Source organism: Schistocerca gregaria, chromosome 8, assembly GCF_023897955.1.
Source record: "Schistocerca gregaria isolate iqSchGreg1 chromosome 8, iqSchGreg1.2, whole genome shotgun sequence".
In the NCBI taxonomy this organism is placed as follows: domain Eukaryota; kingdom Metazoa; phylum Arthropoda; class Insecta; order Orthoptera; family Acrididae; genus Schistocerca; species Schistocerca gregaria.
Window position 1 is genome coordinate 274,111,027 of NC_064927.1, and position 21,414 is coordinate 274,132,440.

Genomic DNA, 21,414 nt, shown 5'->3' on the forward strand with positions numbered 1-21,414 from the left:
AAATATTTGAAGTAATGAAAAATTATAAAATGTACTAATTTATCATAGAATTTGTTTTTGCATTTTTGTTAATTTGATCTAATTCATTATTATTATTATAGAATAGCAATCTTTCCATTTATACACATGTATCTGAAATGCTGCATGTAGTTTACATTGGTACCATTTGGCAAATGATTTGTGGAAATATCTCCAGTGCTCTGAAACAATCTAGTAGGACAGAGGATCTGAAACACTAATCAACATTACAAATTTCTTAATGCTTTTCTCCAATTAGATCACTCTGTAGCGCCCTATATATCAGGCTCAATATACTCGCACAAAGTGCATTGTTGTGCAACGACAGTGCAGTGTCACATACGTATAACAAGTGAATTGCTATCGAGCAATTGCTTGACCACCAGGGGCTCTGTGTTACACATGCTATTCATTTCTCCATGTGCACGTTTGCTCTTAGATTTTAATTTATTTTCAGTTGTTGTTTTATTCGACTATTCTCTGACACCATGCTACAAAGTTTTCCTGTGTCCTTTCTGATTTAAAATTGTAATTCTGTAAGGAAGCTAATGCTTCAATTGAGTTACCCCTGGGTAACAAGTCAAGAATAATCTTATGTGTTGGAATTAATAAAATATGTTCTGTTCCTGAGCTTATTCTTCCCACATGTACAACATGTCAGACAAGGATCAGACAACATTTTCCCTGCAAGAACCTCAGCCCTCATTGCTTTTTTTAATGACCTAATGGCTGTAGTTGAAAAAGCAGTCTTCTCTGATTCTGAAAGTCATTCATTAAATTGTAGAATCCTGGAACAGTAATACATAGTCCAGCATACATTCAATATTTATCAAATACAATAATGCATTGCTATCTAAAAAGGTTAATGGATGGCCCTCACTTGGATTAGAGCCTAAGAGTTTCAGTTTCAGCATATATGGATAGGCACTTAAGGTAGGAAAAGCTATGTAGTAATAGTAAACAAAACACCACTTAAATGTGATATCTGAAGAACACTTCTACAATAATGCAGTAGAGAAATTTTGTTGTGGCCTACTATTCCTCTATATACATTTTACTTGGGTGTCGGGTACTGTTTGAGAGCAACATGGGAATTGCAAAATAGACTTTTATATTTCAGAAGAGAAATATAAGCATCTTAGGAGAAGTTATCCAAAATAATTACATACCGAAATATTTAAAGAACTGTGAAGTAATGACATTTCAGCTAGGAACACATATTTCCTCCAGTCTTAAGAGAACTGCTCGGTGTCAAACAGAGATATATGTAGTGATGAGACAAGAACAATGGTATAAAGGGGGAGTACACAGAACGACTCTGTTTAAAAATGAGATACACCAATCTAAACTTTTATTCGGCATTTCTCTTGCATGAACAAATATGTGGTGAAGTTATATTGCTTCAAAAAGTCATTTATGAAATGTTGACACCCACCAGCTTCCACAACACTGATGCATACAGGAAAGATTAGCTTTAGTTACTGCAATTTACGAATACTGCTACTTTCACAAAATTATTGCACATTTTCTGGCTTCTGATATATTGTGTGTGTTGTTTCAGACTTCACATCATTGTTCTGTGTACTCACCAAAATTTTACAAATATTCTAAATTTCTGAGTAGGATTCAGTTAATGAGATTTTACTAATACTTACCATTTTCATCAACTCTAAATCCTGTAACTCATGAAGCTGTGTTCATATGTTGACCCATGACAGACCTTGCAAATAACAAAGAGTTACATATTTTCACAGTAGATATCAATAGAAGACGATATTTATGGTGTAATGTGTGATGGTGGCTGATAATACAATGTGCATTTTTCACCTGTGCTTTTGATATATAAGTACTATCTGCATGCTCTAATACCACTAATTTTTACATTAGTCTTTTGTACATATTGCTGCTATATTTAACATTCATTGGTCGTTTCTATATTTTTAAATATGTCTTGCTTAGTAACAGAAGTTTATGTTAAGAGTCTGCTTCACTATTTTTTTTTCATTCTGTGTAAATTCTATATCACTATCTTGTTGACAACGATGATAAATAAAATGATAAATGTGAATTCTGTATGATGCATGGCTGAGATCTCATGAGTAGAAAAATGGTAGCAGCCTATGATAACAGTGTAATGAGCTTTTCTGACATTTCATCCTCACAAATGTATAGTGATGCATAAACATTGTGTGCTATGGCATTTTTAAGCTGTGTTGACAGAGTTCAAATTTCAAAAATGCTGTTCCACTGAGACAGGAACATACCATTTCACTGCCCAGATACTAGAGACGTTAAACAATAAAATGTCACCAATAGCAATTTTCTGTGACTTATTCAAAGCATATGATGAGTGAACCATGACATTATGTTACAGAAATTACCATTCTATGGTATAAATGGAACAACATATGAGTGGTTTAAGTGAGACCTAGAGAACAGGAAGCAGAGTGTTTATGCATATGATTTAAGTGATTTAAGGGAGTTTGCCAGTTCATCCAACTGGGGTAAAATTAGATTAGGTTTTCCACAGGGTTTGATCATGGGTCCCCTTCTGTTGTTGATGAATGTGAATGACCTCTCTTCTTATCTGAAACAAGAAGCTAAACCTACACTGTTTGCTGATGATACATGCATCATTATTAATCCAGTGAAAGAAACTCCAATAAAAATTATACAAATAATGTCTCTGGAAACATTATTTGGTTTTCTGTGAATAGGCTTGCTCCAAACTTTGAAAAAACACAGTGCATCCAATTTTCTGCTACAAGGAGTACAGTTCCTTCAATAAATATAACACATCAACAGACGCCAGTAGCCAGGGTGGAGCATACTAAGTCTTTGGGTGTACATATAGATGATAATATTAATTGGAAAATTCATATTTTGGATCTCTTAAAGCAACTAGATTCAGCAACTTTTACAATCAGAATAATTGCCAATTTTGAGGATATGTAAATTAGTAAACTAACATACTTTGCATACTTTCACTCTCTGATGTCATGTGGAATAATGTTTTGGGGTAACTCAACACTTAGGCAAAAAGTATTCACTACTCAAAAGAATAATGTGTGGGGCTCATAGTTGGACATCTTGTAAGTCTCTGTTTAAAGGCTTAGCAATTCTTGCAACAGCCACACAGTACATGTACTAAGCAATGAATGTGTTCTCAATAACATGAACTAGTTTAAAAACAGCAGTGACATTCATTATTATAATTTCAGAAGAAAGAAAAACGTAGACTATCCTCTACTTAACCGTACTTTGGCATAGACAGGAGTAAAATATGCAGTTGTAAAACTTTTTGATAAATTGCCAGATGAAATAAAATGTCTGACAGACAGCAGTAGTAGTTTCAAGAATAAATTATAATCATATCTCCTTCACAACTCTTTCTATACCACAGATGAATTCTTGAATAGGAATAAATAAGTCAATAGATATAATATGTGTATTTTGTGGCATTTAAGGGAATTGAGTAGGTAATAAAAATTAAAGCTCTTGATTCATGTGTGCATTTCTTATGCACTTGACACATTCCACAACATAATGGTTACCATGAGACTGATCAATGGAACATGTATCTAAGTAACTAACTAACTTACATTGCAGATGCGTTCATGTTTGTACTACTATAAGCTGTTATCGAGTATATGTAGGAATAAATATCTTGTTTTCTCTGTTACCCACATACCTGGTGACTCCGACCGACTGCGACAAATCCAAGACGGTTCAGCGTTTCGCACAGTTTCACAACATAGACGCTTGTAAATTCCGTGCCAGTCGCGGCTCGCATGTTCCCACACGAGAATGAACGATTCACCACTCACAAATGAACCGGCAGCCAGCAATGCAACTAACAGGGTGACGATACAATCCCCACCATTCTGGCAACATAAACCTTTATTATGGTTTGCCCAGCTATAAAGTCAGTTCGTCCTCGCACATATATCGGCAGACGAGACTAAATATAAGCAATGTGGTTGCAACGCTCACAGAGGACCTAGCAGTAGAAGTCCAGGGTATTCTAGCCATGATACTGGGCACCGAACGGTGTGCATCGATTAAAAACGCATTGATCACAAGCTTGTTGCAGTGAGAAGCAAAACGGCCAAAGAAGCTTTTGTGCACTGAAAAGCTCTGATATCGCACTCCGTCACAACTTCTAAGACGTTTATGCACATTGGGATGTAATACTGTAAGTGATTATGTGCGACAGAACATATAGTTGTCGTGATTGCCTGCAGACAAAATGGTTCAAATGGCTCTGAGCACTATGGGACTTAACTTCTGGGGTCATCAGTCCCCTATAACTTAGATCTACAACTAATTGAAGGACATGACACACATCCATGCCCGAGGCAGGATTCTAACCTGCGTGGTTCCAGACTGTAGCACCTAGAACCGCTCGGTCACTCCGGCCGGCGCCAGCAAACACCCAAAAAATCTTCACAGTGTGTGTGGGCGATTTAAAGACACTGACACAAGCGTCTTATAGGATGTGACTTTTCATGCTTTCGCGACGGATCTGCTGCAAATACTCTTCTCGGGTTTGCCGCCGGATTGTATTGTGTAACTCGCACAATATTTCGTCGATGCAACTGCTCGACATCATCAGGTGGTGGTAGCTGCTGTTATCACTGCTGCAAGGTGCGACTGATGATAATCGCACGGCGGCGACGGAATTTATCATGCCGGGAGCAGGCAATACGCGTGCGCGGGAAGACGCTCGTAATTGGAGAAAAGCGGCGCTCCTGGTGCCCCCTGCTGGGAGCCGCAGAAAGGCCATCCGCGCGAGCGCTGTGGGCAATGACTGTGCTGCCGAACGCTCCTGTGGTTAAAGTCCGAACTAAACCTCAGTTGGCGCGTTTCGTCACTTGACGGATCGGAAGTTCTTGTTTCCCTTTTTTTTTCGATTTAATGGCAACCAGTGCTGGGTCCAGGCGGCGCTTAGTTGAAACCCTGCATCCCTGTTGATAAGTTTGTCCGCTGTACGGATATGTATGGCCTCCTTAACAACACAGTCCCAGAAAGATGACACTGGGGATAAAATTTCTGTCTGTTCGTACAGCATACGATGTCCCGTGTCCAGGCAATGCTCCGCTACCGCTGATTTATCAGGTTGCCACAGGCGTGTGTGACGATGGTGTTCGACGCAACGTTCTTGCACGGTTCGGCATGTCTGTCCAATGTAAGATTTTCCACATTGGCATGGGATTTTATACACACCACGTTTCCTAAGGCCAAGATCGTCTTTGACCGAGCACAATAAATTCCTCAATTTTGCTGGTGGCCGAAATACACAGTTGATATCGTGCTTTTTGAGGATTCTTTCTATTCTCGAAGATATGCCGCCAAAATAGGGCAAGAACGCTGTTGCAGTGGGTGCCTCCTCATCTTCATTTACATCCCTGCTTCGAATTTGCTCTTGGAACGGAATGCATGGCGTACCTGCCTATTGGAATAGCCATTCTGTTGGAATACCGTTCTCAGGTGTTGTAGCTCACCAGGTAGACTGTCGGCATCTGAGAGTACATGTGCTCTATGCACCAAAGAGCGTAGGACACTACCGCGTTGCGCAGGGTGATGGCAACTTGTCGCCTGTAAATATAGCTCCGTATGAGTTGATTTGCGGTAGACGCTGTGTCCCAGTGTACCATCCGCTTTTCTCCTGACTAAAACATCGAGGAATGGTAAGGTGCCATCCCTTTCCACTTCCATGGTGAACTGAATGTTGGGATGGAACGAGTCCAGATGCCGGACAGCTCCAATCCGAGATGTCATAGCTGGAATAGAACAGGCAATTTTGAAGCTTCCCAGTGAGGTTGCAGAAGAGATTAGGAGGGACACCTGCCGAATTTTAACACGTGCCCCATCGAGCAAGTTCAACATCAGCTCAGCAGAAAGGAAGGCTCTGCGAGACTTGAGAGCGCACAAAGAACTCGTCATTTTACCTGCCGACAAGGGGAACGCCACCGTCCTTCTCTCACGAGTTGAATACAACAGCAAGATGGAGGCGCTGCTCGACGATCCTGCCTATCGCAAGCTAAGAGAGGATCCCACTTGCAAAATCCAGAGGAAAACATTAGATCTTCTCAAGATGAGTTCCATTCCTTCTAAAGTGACCAAAAGTCTACGCCAACAGGCTGCAGTCCCCCCAAGACTCTACGGCCTACCCAAGATACACAAGGATGGAACACCACTTCGGCCGATTGTGAGCAACATTGGAGCTCCCACTTATTTTCTGGCCAAACATCTTGCTACACTGTTGGGTCCTCTCGTAGGCAAGTGTGATCACCACATCCGGAATTCAGAGGACTTCATAGGACGCCTGAAGACACTTAAGCTACACGCGTCGGATATTTTAGTTAGTTTTGACGTTATATCTTTGTTTACGAAAGTGCCTCTGCAGGATTCGTTAGAGCTTATCAGCAACCCAGTTTGAGAGAGACATGGTGGCATTATTTAAACATGTGCTTACCTCAACTTATTTCTTATTCAATGACCAGTATTTTGAACAAGTGGACGGTGTTGCCATGGGAAGTCCTCTGTCTCCCATGGTGGCCAACTATTTTATGGAAGACTTTGAGGAAAAAGCACTGCAGTCGGCAAGTCTCAAACCTTCTTGTTTCTGGCGGTATGTAGAAGATACCTTTGTGGTGTGGGCCCACGGAATGGAGACATTACCTGTGTTTCTCCGGCATCTGAACTCGCTCCATCCCAACATTCAGTTCACCATGGAAGTGGAAAGGGATGGCACCTTACCATTCCTCGATGTTTTAGTCAGGAGAAAAGCGGATGGTACACTGGGACACAGCGTCTACCGCAAATCAACTCATACGGAGCTATATTTACAGGCGACAAGTTGCCATCACCCTGCGCAACGCGGTAGTGTCCTACGCTCTTTGGTGCATAGAGCACATGTACTCTCAGATGCCGACAGTCTACCTGGTGAGCTGCAACACCTGAGAACGGTATTCCAACAGAATGGCTATTCCAATAGGCAGGTACGCCATGCATTCCGTTCCAAGAGCAAATTCGAAGCAGGGATGTAAATGAAGATGAGGAGGCACCCACTGCAACAGCGTTCTTGCCCTATTTTGGCGGCATATCTTCGAGAATAGAAAGAATCCTCAAAAAGCACGATATCAACTGTGTATTTCGGCCACCAGCAAAACTGAGGAATTTATTGTGCTCGGTCAAAGACGATCTTGGCCTTAGGAAACGTGGTGTGTATAAAATCCCATGCCAATGTGGAAAATCTTACATTGGACAGACATGCCGAACCGTGCAAGAACGTTGCGTCGAACACCATCGTCACACACGCCTGTGGCAACCTGATAAATCAGCGGTAGAGGAGCATTGCCTGGACACGGGACATCGTATGCTGTACGAACAGACGGAAATTTTATCCTCAGCGTCATCTTTCTGGGACTGTGTTGTTAAGGAGGCCATACATATCCGTACAGCGGACAAACTTATCAACAGGGATCCAGGGTTTCAACTAAGCGCCGCCTGGAATCCAGCACTGGCGACCATTAAATAAAAAAAAAAAGGGAAACAAGAACTTCCGATCCGTCAAGTGACGAAACGCGCCAACTGAGGTTTAGTTCGGACTTTAACCACAGGAGCGTCCGGCAGCACAGTCATTGCCCACAGCGCACGCGCGGATGGCCTTTCTGCGGCTCCCAGCAGGGGGCACCAGGAGCGCCGCTTTCCTCCAACTACGAGCGTCTTCCCGCGCACGCGTATTGCCTGCTCCCGGCATGATAAATTCCGTCGCCGCCGTGCGATTATCATCAGTCGCACCTTGCAGCAGTGATAACAGCAGCTACCACCACCTGATGATGTCGAGCAGTTGCATCGACGAAATATTGTGCGAGTTACACAATACAATCCGGCGGCAAACCCGAGAAGAGAATTTGCAGTCTTATAGGATAATTGAAATCTATTCTGCGTCAAGTATCTCAACATTTGCTCTGCAACGCGACACTAGCTTTCCTGCAATCGCAATTGGCAGAACTGACCACACAGATATTCCAAACAACGCACAACCGTCAACGCCCACGCAGCCGACAATCAGGAGGTCGTAATCGATCGCCGTCTGCACAGAACCTATATTGGTACCACTGGACCTTTGTTACTGATGTGCGAAAGTGTACATCACGTTGCAAGTGGAAGCACGAATCACACAACGTAGCAGCAAAAACAACAACTTGTGGTGCAAACAAGCGCCGACAATTTGTGACAGACCACGATAATAAATACCTGGTCGATGCAGCCGCAGAAGTGTTGGTATATGCAGCAAACCGCCTACTAAACTGAAGCTGTGTCGATTACTGTCTATTCATTGCTAATTACTCCAAGATTAGAATGTAAGGTCGAGTAACATTATTCTTGGCCTGGGGCTATGCCATGTGTTTGAGTGGCAATTTAAAGTGACACATACACCACAGCCTTTAACCAGAACAGATTTTTTTAGTCCTTCTGCATCTTATTGCCAGATCAGTGAAGTTAATAGATTTGATTAATAATCTGCAAATACCAGGGAAAATTAGTTGTGTCACCCCCTAGTGATTGGCACAGTCACAGGCTATATACTGTCAATACAGTTACTGGAAGGAGGATATAGAGGAATGTTCGATAGAACTTATGTGCTTTGACCAGTGACATACAAAACATGAGACATACCTCAGATAAAGCTACAGATCAGTGTGTTGCCACAACCAGCTGAATTTATTTACATTTTTTTTCCAAATTCGTTGGCGGCGCCAATGATCAACAAAACTGTGAATATATTCATCAAAGCTAACGTAACAGCAGTCTTAAGCAATATGTCACTGGCCAAAGCCGACGATTCATATCGAGTATTCCTCTTGACTCCTAAAAAGATACCCTGAGATCACTCAGCAATCTCCTACATCCCACTGGTCAAGCACACAATCGTTCACAACATTTTGACCACGTCAGAGACCCCAGCTCACGCCTGAAAATCTAAACGTTGTAGAGTCCACGTAGGATGCAGTGACCAACTAGCAGTGAGCAGTTTTCGGCCAAACCACTGGGCGAATTCATTCGCTTGTTTTGAAACGAAGGCCGACAAGTGTTTGCAACCCATTAGGCCAGTTGGTGAATACAAAATCGAGGCATACACCATGCTCTCTTTCTCAAACGATTTTACAAAACTATTCAGCAAAACAATTTCAATTTTGTCTTATTTATAGCTTTCTATGTGAGCTTCATGATGATGTGCCCCTCATTTCATTTATCGTCGTAGTTACTGTGATGTTTGCGTGGAAGCAAGACACTGAGCGAAATTCAAAAAAAATTGCAGTGTTTTGCGGATTTCTATGATTTTGCGTTTGGTGCATATTACACAATATGTTGCTATATATGAAATTTAACTAACTTACTAAATTTTTATTGGGTGGACGTCTATATCTGTCACCATTCTCGAGAAAACTGATCTGACGTAGCACTCTCGTTTGCGATCGCGAGTGGCTGATTTAAAGCCAGAGTGAAATATTCTCAACATTCCTCTTACTTCAAAACGGTTTGAGATGCCGGAATGAGATTTTGGCAAATGGTAGCACACAAAGATGAAAGTATTCAACCGTATGGTTATTATGCGAAACTTCATTATCGACTATGTTATTTCATTGACTACAGGCTTCTACGAAGAAATAATGTAATTTTTAAGGGCAATCCATGGCTTCTGAAACAAGAAATGCAATGGGTTTTGGAACTACACAGGTGAAGACACAGCACATCTGTTTTTATGTCTAGGATGTGCTTTTTCATGAGCTACTGGCCTTGCTTTTCTTCAGTTCCTTGCTAAATAAACTATTGGAGACACTGTACATTTATTTTTGTACCGAGGATGTGCTTTTTCATAAGCTGCTGACTTTGATTTTCTTCAGTCCCTTACTTAATAAACTTAACAATCCACTGTTTCAGAATTCTCTCGGAATTTCGTCTGCACAACGTGATAGTGAGGTGAGACTCTGTAAACTTTGCGGTGTTTTAGCAAAAGAAGCAAATGTTTACGTGGAAACAAGAGAAATGTGTAGGTTTAACTCAAAATTCGCCATTCATTTCGCTTATCTGAAAGTAACAAACTGTTAACAAGCCAACCGAATATATACTAAAGAGCCAAAGAAACTGGGACACCTGCCTAATATCGTGTAGGACGCCCGTGAGCACGCAGAAGTTCCGCAACACTATGTGGAATGGACTCGACTAATGTCTGAAGTAGTGCTGGAGGGAACTGACAACATGATCCTGTAGGGCTGTCCATAAATCTGCAAGAGTACGAGGGGTGGAGATCTCTTCTGAACAGCACGTGTCAATAATGTTCATATCTGAGGAATTTGGTGGCCAGTGGAAGTGTTTAAAATCAGAAGAGTATTTGTGATGTAGCAGATCCGGACGTGTGGGGTGGCGCATTGTCCTGCTGGAATTCCCCACGTCCGTCGGAATGCACAATGGAATGAGTGGATGCAGGAGATCAGACAGGATGCTTACAAACGAGTCACTTGTCAGAGTCGTACCTAGAAGTATCACTGGTCCCATGTCACTCCAACTGCACACACCCACACTATTATAGAGCCTCCACAAGCTTGAACAGTCTGCTGCTGATATGCATGGTCTGTGGATTTGTTATGTTGTATCCATACGCGTACACATCCATCCATTCGATACAATTTGAAACGAGACTCGTCCAAACAGACAACATGTTTCAAGTCATCAACAATCCAATGTCAGTGTTGAGGGCCCAGGAGAGATGTAAAGTTTTGTATCATGCAGTCATAAAGAGTACATGAGTCGGCCTTCAGCTCCAAAAGCTCATATCGATGATGTTTCGATGAATGGTTCGTATGCTCACACTTGTTGATGGCCCAACATTGAAATGTGCAGCAATTTGTGGAAGGGTTGCAATTCTGTCGTGTTGAACGATTTCCTTCAATCATTGTTTGTCCCGTTCTTGTTGTTGTTGTTGTTGTTGTGGTCTTCAGTCCTGAGACTGGTTTGATGCAGCTTTCCATGCTACTCTATCCTGCGCAAGCTTCTTCATCTCCCAGTACCTACTGCAACCTACATCCTTCTGAATCTGCTTAGTGTATTCATCTCTTGGTCTCCCTCTACGATTTTTACCCTCCACGCTACTCTCCAATACTAAATTGGTGATCCCTTGATGCCTCAGAACATGTCCTACCAACCGATCCCTTATTCTGGTCAAGTTGTGCCACAAACTTCTCTTCTCCCCAATCCTATTCAATACTTCCTCATTAGTTATATGATCTACCCATCTAATCTTCAGCATTCTTTTGTAGCACCACATTTCGAAAGCTTCTGTTCTCTTCTTGTCCAAACTACACTCCTGGAAATTGAAATAAGAACACCATGAATTCATTGTCCCAGGAAGGGGAAACTTTATTGACACATTCCTGGGGTCAGATACATCACATGATCACACTGACAGAACCACAGGCACATAGACACAGGCAACAGAGCATGCACAATGTCGGCACTAGTACAGTGTATATCCACCTTTCGCAGCAATGCAGGCTGCTATTCTCCCATGGAGACGATCGTAGAGATGCTGGATGTAGTCCTGTGGAATGGCTTGCCATGCCATTTCCACCTGGCGCCTCAGTTGGACCAGCGTTCGTGCTGGACGTGCAGACCGCGTGAGACGACGCTTCATCCAGTCCCAAACATGCTCAATGGGGGACAGATCCGGAGATCTTGCTGGCCAGGGTAGTTGACTTACACCTTCTAGAGCACGTTGGGTGGCACGGGATACATGCGGACGTGCATTGTCTTGTTGGAACAGCAAGTTCCCTTGCCGGTCTAGGAATGGTAGAACGATGGGTTCGATGACGGTTTGGATGTACTGTGCACTATTCAGCGTCCCCTCGACGATCACCAGAGGTGTACGGCCAGTGTAGGAGATCGCTCCCCACACCATGATGCCGGGTGTTGGCCCTGTGTGCTCGGTCGTATGCAGTCCTGATTGTGGCGCTCACCTGCACGGCGCCAAACACGCATACGACCATCATTGGCACCAAGGCAGAAGCGATTCTCATCGCTGAAGACGACACGTCTCCATTCGTCCCTCCATTCACGCCTGTCGCGACACCACTGGAGGCGGGCTGCACGATGTTGGGGCGTGAGCGGAAGACGGCCTAACGGTGTGCGGGACCGTAGCCCAGCTTCATGGAGACGGTTGCGAATGGTCCTCGCCGATACCCCAGGAGCAACAGTGTCCCTAATTTGCTGGGAAGTGGCGGTGCGGTCCCCTACGGTACTGCGTAGGATCCTACGGTCTTGGCGTGCATCCGTGCGTCGCTGCGGTCCGGTCCCAAGTCGACGGGCACGTGCACCTTCCGCCGACCACTGGCGACAACATCGATGTACTGTGGAGACCTCACGCCCCAAGTGTTGAGCAATTCGTCGGTACGTCCACCCGGCCTCCCGCATGCCCACTATACGCCCTCGCTCAAAGTCCGTCAACTGCACATACGGTTCACGTCCACGCTGTCGCGGCATGCTACCAGTGTTAAAGACTGCGATGGAGCTCCGTATGCCACGGCAAACTGGCTGACACTGACGGCGACGGTGCACAAATGCTGCGCAGCTAGCGCCATTCGACGGCCAACACCGCGGTTCCTGGTGTGTCCGCTGTGCCGTGCGTGTGATCATTGCTTGTAAAGCCCTCTCGAAGTGTCCGGAGCAAGTATGGTGGGTCTGACACACCGGTGTCAATGTGTTCTTTTTTCCATTTCCAGGAGTGTATTTATTGTCCATGTTTCACTTCCATACATGGCTACACTCCATACAAATACTTTCAAAAATGACTTCCTGACACTTAAATCTATACTCGATGTTAGCAAATTTCTCTTCTTCAGAAACGCTTTCCTTGCCATTGCCAGTCTACATTTTATATCCTCTCTACTTCGACCATCATCAGTTATTTTGCTCCCCAAATAGCAAAACTCCTTTACTACTTTAAGTGTATCATTTCCTAATCTAATTCCCTCAGCATCACCTGACTTAATTCGACTACATTCCATTATCCTCGTTTTGCTTTTGTTGATGTTCATCTTGTATCCTCCTTACAGAATCTTTTTCTGGCCACAGTGATGTCAGAGATTTGATGTTTTACTGGATTCCTCATATTCACAGCTACACTCATGAAATGGTCATATGGGAAAATCCCCACTTCGTCGCTACTTTGCAGATGCTTTGTCCCATCGATCATTCTCCGACCATATCAACACGTCCAAACGCAAATCTTGATAACTTACCATTGTAACAGCAGCAACTGATCTAACAGACACTTGTTCTCTTCTATAGGCGTTACCGACTGCAGCGCCATATTTTGCATGTTTACATATCTATGTAGTTGAACACATATTACTATATCAATTTCTTTGGTGTTTCAGCGCAAATCGCTGTTTTTGTAGCATTTTCAGCGGAATTATTTTTAGATTCTAACCAAAGCAAAGGTGATAGATAGTTTTGAATGATCACTGTGCAAATATGGACGTGGTGCGCTCTACTAAATGTTTACAAAAAAATGTGTGTGCTGACTTCAGATTAGAATGGCGCTTCCCCTCCAGTGCTCGGCATTTCCCCTACAGCACCTGCCCACAAACTTCACCACTACCACTCTCCCCATGCATGCCCTGCTGTCTGTGCATCTACATGCCATCTTATTCTGCATGGACTCTAAAACAGGAATTTCGCAGCATGCTATCACAAGGTATAAAGTATCTGCAAAGTTTCTAGTAGCAGTTAGGCAGCCCCAGTTGATGTTGTGCTTAAAAGGAAGACTGTATGGCACCCTCTGGTGACTACTCCAAACACAGTGCAAGGACAATCCCAGACCAGTGCCCAATCTCACACATAGAAGACTCTTCTGCAAATGTTCACAGTAAGACTTTTTTTTACCAATAACCTAATCCGAGCATACTATCAGATCCCTGTAACTATAGATGACATTCCCAAAGCAGCAGTGATGATGTCATTCGCCCTGTTTGAGTTACTAGGATGCCGTTCAGACTGTGTAACACAGCTCGTACCTTCCTGCACTTTACAGTTGAGGTGACAAAAGATTTAGAGTTTTGCCATGTATATACAGATGATTAGTTGGTGATGTCCTCATCAGAAGAAGAGCACTTATTGGCATTTGACACAGTTGTTTGACTGCTTATACACATGGGTAGAGGTCTGCACGAATGCGGATATCCGCAGATAATGAGCAAGGCACCTGCCCGGTACGTATGATGCAATGTTAGTTGAAAACTTCAAATCTGTTGAGATTCTTGGAATCTTGCAGTGCCCGGGTAGAGTGGATGTCGGTTGTCCTTAGCCCCTGGCTTCTACTGATGTAGCTGTACCCAAGAGACCTGCGCCTAATCCGTTTCCGCGACCGTGTCTTTTGTGTGGTCTGTGAAGTGCTCTCTGGGTGGCAAACCTGCCAGCTGTCTAGCAGACAGGTGCCCGTTTCAATTTTCCGCTGACTTTAGTTAGTGCTTTGTGGTGACCGAGTGTCAACGTGCATCGTAGCAAATATCAGTGAGAGTTCTTTCTTCAAATGAACGCCATATCGATGGATACAATTTCGTGTAAGGTGAAAAAAGGTGATCTTACATTAGTGAAGGAAAACAAATTGAAATCGCCAATTTGGAAAAAATTCGCATACATATTTGATGGCAACGAAAAGAGAATAGATATAGTGGCTTGTTTTGCATCTAAAAAAGTATATTCCTACACTGGACACAAAAGTGGAACTTAAAATTTGCTAAAAAATTCGTGTGAGGCTCGACAAAGTAGCATAATTACTTATTTAAATAGCAAGAGAGACGTGAAAGTTCCTGAAGTTCCGCCAAATTTGAAGAGAGCCGCGACAGAAAAACTTATCAATCTTGTCAGCAAAGACATTCTACCATTCGAAGTTGCATGTGGATCTGGGTTTCTCAAGACGGCGCAGTTTCTTATTGATGTGGGGGCCAAGTACGGTGCAGTGAGTGCTAAGGAACTGCTACCTCATCCAACCACTCCTAATTTCTATAACCACTGATTTTGTTTTCACTCTTCGGAAGACGAGTTATTTCTTCCAGACAACGTCAATTATTGCTGGCAGTTTAACTTTTTCGCAGGTGCGCCAGCGTTTTGCAGTGTAGGCCTAATACTGTAAATATTTTCACCTGGAAATGACGAAGACTGAACACGTAATCTATAATATAATCATCAGCTGACATGAATGGCTTCAAAATTTGACGCATCCAAGCAGTGAGTGCAAAAAAACTGTCAGTAAATGATGCAATGTGCTAGTAACAGTTTAAAACCATCGTCATTTTCAGCTGCCTTGGCACAAGAGAAGCCAAATATAATTGTTTCTATGCACGTATTTTCATCATTTAATACTATTACATTGATTTTTTTTTAAATAGCGTTTCCAATCTCACCAGATCCGAGCCGCTACTGTGTGTGCTTCGGAGCGCCAATGCTTTCCTGTATGGAATGGTCTGCTTTAGAGCAGGTATAGAGCATTTCCTGTGATTTAAGAAGTCAAAAGTAGTTACGTTGTCGCAGGAATGGCACCCTAACAATAACTATGTCATTACATACCATAATTCAAAGTACTCCTGTCTATTACTATTAATTACTCATTCAAAACTTAAATACATGCGGATGCGGATAAGGAACTTGCGGATGCGGATTAATTGCTGTGGATGCGGATGCGGATAAGGAACTTGCAGATGCGGATTAATGGCTGTGAATGCGGATGCAGATAAGGAACTTGCGGATGCGGATTAATTGCTGTGGATGCAGATGCGGATGTGGATTAGGACCTTGCAGTTGCGGATTGCACTTTTCTTATCCACGCATACCTGTACACATGGGGCTTGTAATTAATTCTGCCAAGTGTGTTTTTGGTGAGAAAGAGGTGCACTTTTCAGGATATTTGGTGAACAGACAAGGTATTCAACCACCACACAAAAAATCAGAAGCCATAAGCAAATAACCCCAGTCTTTCACCGTCAGAGAACTAGAACGGTTCCTGGGTGTACTAAATTTCTACCTATGGTTCATTTGCACTCACACACTGGTAACGACTCCTTTAAATGATCTTAAGGTTCCACAGAAGCCCGACAACAAAGTACATTGGACCAGTGAGGCAGACACTGCATTTTAGGCTGTGAAAACAACTATAGTAGAGGCCACCCTGTCAGTCCCATGTTTTTAACAAGATTTTGGGGAGATGTTTTTAATGTGTCAACAAGGTGGCTGGCTCACTCAAGTTTTTTGTAAGTGGTCAGTCTGTCACATTTCCTGTGCTGTTCTTTTAGCTCTTCTGTGTTTTGTATTCCTTCTGTTTTAATTTCTTGATTAGCTGTCTTGCTTTTAGTGCATGTGAGAGTGCCTGTGCAATAGAGTAATTGTGTGGTCATTTCGTGTGCATGCGTGTACAACAGTTTTCGTTCTTATCCACATCCGTTTTTTTAATCATTGTTACGGCGCTGATAACCTCGCTGTTGGGCGCCCATAAGATCCCCAGTCACACATACACACCACTTGCAGTCATGGTTGATACTTCGTCCACTGCCATTAGTGATGTATTTCAGCGCTAGATTGATCAGTACTGGCAGTCCATTGCATTCTATAGTCATAAGTTGCTATCATCTCAGCAACACTGGGCAACATATGATAGCTGTACATCACTTATGCTGTAGTCTAAAAATTCCCAAGTTAGAAGGGCGTCAGCTCAGCATCTATGTGGCTCATAAGCCACTTACCCATGTCTTTACGGTACAGCTGGAGGAAGTATCACCTAGGCAGTTGTGACACTTAGATTATATCATTTCATAACCAGCATTTTGTATGTGGAAGGGAAGGTAAATGTTCTATCCGAGCACTTTCGTGCATAGAAACAGTGAATGCTGTAACAAATGACACAGCACATATGGAAGCAGTGACAAATCCATTGATTAGGATGCCCTCATGCATACGCAACAAAATGATAGTGAGCTGCGTGTCTTGTTACAACACTCAAAAGGATTGAGGTTACAGCTCGTGACATCGCCTGAAGCAAACCTAGAATTATATTGTGATGTTGCAGGAGGAAAATTCGCTCGTTTGTGCCACAACAATTCAGAGCACACGCAACAGCATCAGTGCACAATCTGGCACACTCAGGAATAAGACGCACTGTCAGATTAATCAAACAGAACATTGTACGCCAGCTATGCACACAGACTGCAGAACAATTGTAATGTGATGTGTGGTATGTCAGAGCACCGTCAAGCGCATTTCTTCCGCCAAATCAGCGTTATGGACATGTCCATGCGGACATTACAGGCCAACTCACAGCATCAGATGGCTACAGTTATTTCCTCACATTGGTAACAGATACACTAGGTAGCTTGAGGCATTTCCAGTGACGGACATCATGGCAGAAACTGTAGCGCAAACATTTTCTTCATGGTCGGATTACCCAGTTCGGAGTCCCACTGAAAATTACCACTGATCAGGAATGTCAATGTGAAACCTATGTCTTCAGAGCATTGACCACATTATTAGGTATGAAGTGCATCAAACAGTATAGCTGAGCATCTTCATCAGCAGTTGAAAACAGCACTGAGATGCCAAGCAAATCCGAAATGGAGAGAGATACATCCTGCTGTGCTTTTAGGTCTGTGAACGTCATGTAAGAGTGATATGAAGAGCACAGCATCGGAACTGGTATGTGGACAAATATGACACCTACCTGATGAGTTTTTGCACAACATGGCAGATGACACAACTGCCTCCTAAGACTTCATCACCCAATTAAGAGAATATATACACAAGCTAAAACTGACAATGCCTAGAATCCAGCTGGAAAGACACTCATTCGTTTTTGTGGAACTAGACAAGTGCATCCATGTGTTCTTATGCAAAGATGCAGTGCATAAGCCACTGCAGCAACCATGTGCCTGACTGTATCAGGTAGTCAGTAGGAGCAGCAATCCTTTCTACATAATGATCAATGGTACACTCACCACAACTGTACTGGACCAGATTAAGCTAGCGTTTCTGGATGCAACAGTCATTACAGCTACCAGCGAACCAGAGAAAGCAGAAGAATCAGCAACAAGAGATGTTCCTGTACCCCATGAGCTCCACAATGAACCAGGCACTGTGATACTGAAACTGACATCGAAGATTACTGCCACCCTCCCTGTTAGAACCAGTGATTCACGTGATGCAGTGCATAATTTCAAGAAAGTAGTAGTTACGAAGGTTGAATAGCGTGTAAATTCAAATTGTGCTACCATTAGCACTAAAGGGGTAAGGCACATAGTGATATTTTCTGACATTTTCTCCTCGCCAACGTACAGTGGCACATAAAGGTCAATTCACACTGGCCGTCACGTCATGGCATCATCACGTCAAGGTGTATTAATACTATCCATCACGTCACAGAATGTGAAGTCAAGTCAAGTCACATGATCTCAACTCGCATGACTGTTCTCAACTGGTTTTTCGTGGGAACTGCAATCATCACAAGATGATTTTCAATTGTTTTACACATGAAGTGCATCTTGCACGTACAGTTTATATATTAGATAAGGAAGAGAGAAGTGCAAAGCAACGCAAAAAGGATGTGGTCCCAAAAAATGTAATTATATGGTACAAAAGAGAAATTTCACACACTATACAAGGAACTCGAGGGAAAGTAATCTGCCTTTATAAGTATTTTAGGAAGTTGAAACACCACTTGTTTATTCTTTTTACGTCAAATAGCACAGTGTTACGAGCTGCCATCACATCTTGTGAAAAATTAAGTTATGTAAGATTAAGTTTACTTGTCAGTGCAGTGCAAATTTTTGTGCAGTAGTCATATCTCCCACAATGCTTTTCCCTTCCAGATTTATTGTTTCCTTTTTACATTTTGTATTTGACTTTTAATAGTTCAAGTGCCTTATTTGTAGTGGAAACACATAAACACTGACAACTGATGCTTGCAAAACTGTTTCACACATAATCCAAGCTACTTAACAATACACGAGCCTGCCCCAAATACATATTCAAACAAACAACTCTAATACGTTACTTGATTTATACCTAACAAAAAAGCAGTATGCCACTGTTGCAGCACCTGAAGGTTTCAATCCGTTTCTTTATGAAACATCACAAATGCCTGACAAGATACAGATAAATTCCAGTTATTAATCAGTCTAATTCTACCCACAGTACATTCATCACATCAGGCTGCAGTCGTATTGGAATTCATCTTATTGTAAAATATTAAATACGGTACCTGTATATATAAAAATGAACTTTGTAAATGAAAAAGAGGGCTAATAATTCTGTATGCCCATGTCATGCAGGCCAGACTACTGCTTCTTTGCTTCAATTAATCTATAGTAATTTATTATTCAATTATGATTTTCAACAAAAGAAATAACGAAATGAAACAATTTATAGCAAATAAGGAACAGCAAACAACTGTTACTAATCACAAAAACCACGAGAAAACGAAATATGGAGACACGAGCGTGGCTGCATATCGGGTGGAAATGAGCTTCAGGGTCATGTGATCAACAATGAACGAATGACTTCAGATGTCAAAACTTTCTTCCCAAGAAACTTGGTGCTGCAATGTGACCTGATGAGATGGGATGGCCAGTGTGGGTGGCGCCATTTGAAATGCATTGCAGAATGTTTTGACAGGATATGACATGATGTGACATACATTGTGAATTACCTTTACACGTTCCATATTGTGGCAGTTTTAAGCTGTATTGATGTAGTTGCTCTTTGGTATACATTTCTGTTAGTTATTCCATGCTTTACATTATGCATGCATTTGTGGGAGTCACCAGAAGAACATCTCTGAATGCACAGTGAAACACAGTATTATTCTGTGGTGACGAGCACATGGACAATCTGTTTTATTGTTTGATTTTTATTAGTATTCTTTGTATTGCCTTAAATTTAGCTGATTGGTGTTCGAGATTAAGGAAATAAAACGTTGTTGCCTGACTACTTGCATCATTTTAGCAGACAAAGACAACCTGTAGTTGGCTAAAGTGCTGACCATGTATATCAAATTTGGTGTTTGACAAATTGCACAAACTGCACCTAAAGACTGTTTGTCAATCCATTGATCCATATAGCATTTTGGTCAATGAATCTAAGTATTTACTTCGACGATATCAGGTGCCATTCTTGGGATACTCAATGACAGCAGCCGGCATCAGCCCACTGCAAGATAAACTTGTCATTATCAAATAGAGGGCTCGCCATGTTGATTATCACTAACTACGCCGGTTCCTTGTATAAGTTAATTTCTACAGACAACATCTGCCTAATGCTGCGCCCATCCTGGTACCTTTGACGTCAGCACTAGCCGGCAAGGGTGCAGTGGGCAAATGACCTTTGCAATTGATACCAGAGATGTTGATGGCATTCGAGAAGACCAAGGCATGTCTATGTCAGACAGTCATGTTGGTACACCCAGTTCCTCAGGAGAGACTGGCAAATTGTACTGAATGCTAGCCAGCAAGCCATTGGTGCAGCTATACACCAGCATGTTGAAGGCCACTGGCAGCCCCTGGGCTACTTCTCCCATAAGCTTACATCGTCACAAGTTAAATGGAGTGCTTAACGGTAGGGAATTGTTGGCAATTTATGAAACTGTCAGACATTTCCAGCCACAAATGGAAGCCACGCCATTCGTGGTTTTCACAGACCAAAAGCTACTTACTTTCACCTTCTTTAATAACAAGGATTACTGTTCAATACTACAATTTAGACAACTTGAATTCATCGACCAATTCACGACAGACCTGCAGCATATAAAAGGAGACGAGAACGTTGTTGACAAATACAACCCCTTGGTGAACGTTTGCGAGTCGGTGCGATGTATCACAGGAAAACCTAGACCTTTTGCACTTAAGAAATTGCGACGGCAATTATTTGACAGCATACATGGACTGGCTCATCTGGGAATAAACTGCAGCATCTAACTGATGATGGACAGATTCATGTGGCCCAATATAACGAAGGACTGCCGTAGTTGGGCAAAAACGTGCTTAGATTGTCAGAGGGCCAAGGTGGTGCACAAAGTGGTAGGAGACTTCCCACTTATAACACAATGTTTCACACATGTGCACCTGGATGTCGTGGAACCTCTATTGCCATTGGAAGGATACTGTTACCTCCTCACAACAGTGGGCAGAGGCAAGTGCATTATGGGACATTTCTGCTGATACTTCTTTCGTCATGGATTGCACATTTCAGCTGCCCTTTACATGTCACCGCACACCAGAGCCGTCAATTCGAATCGACTTTTTCTCGGAATTGGCCAAACTCTGCAGTTTCCACCATCAACATACCATG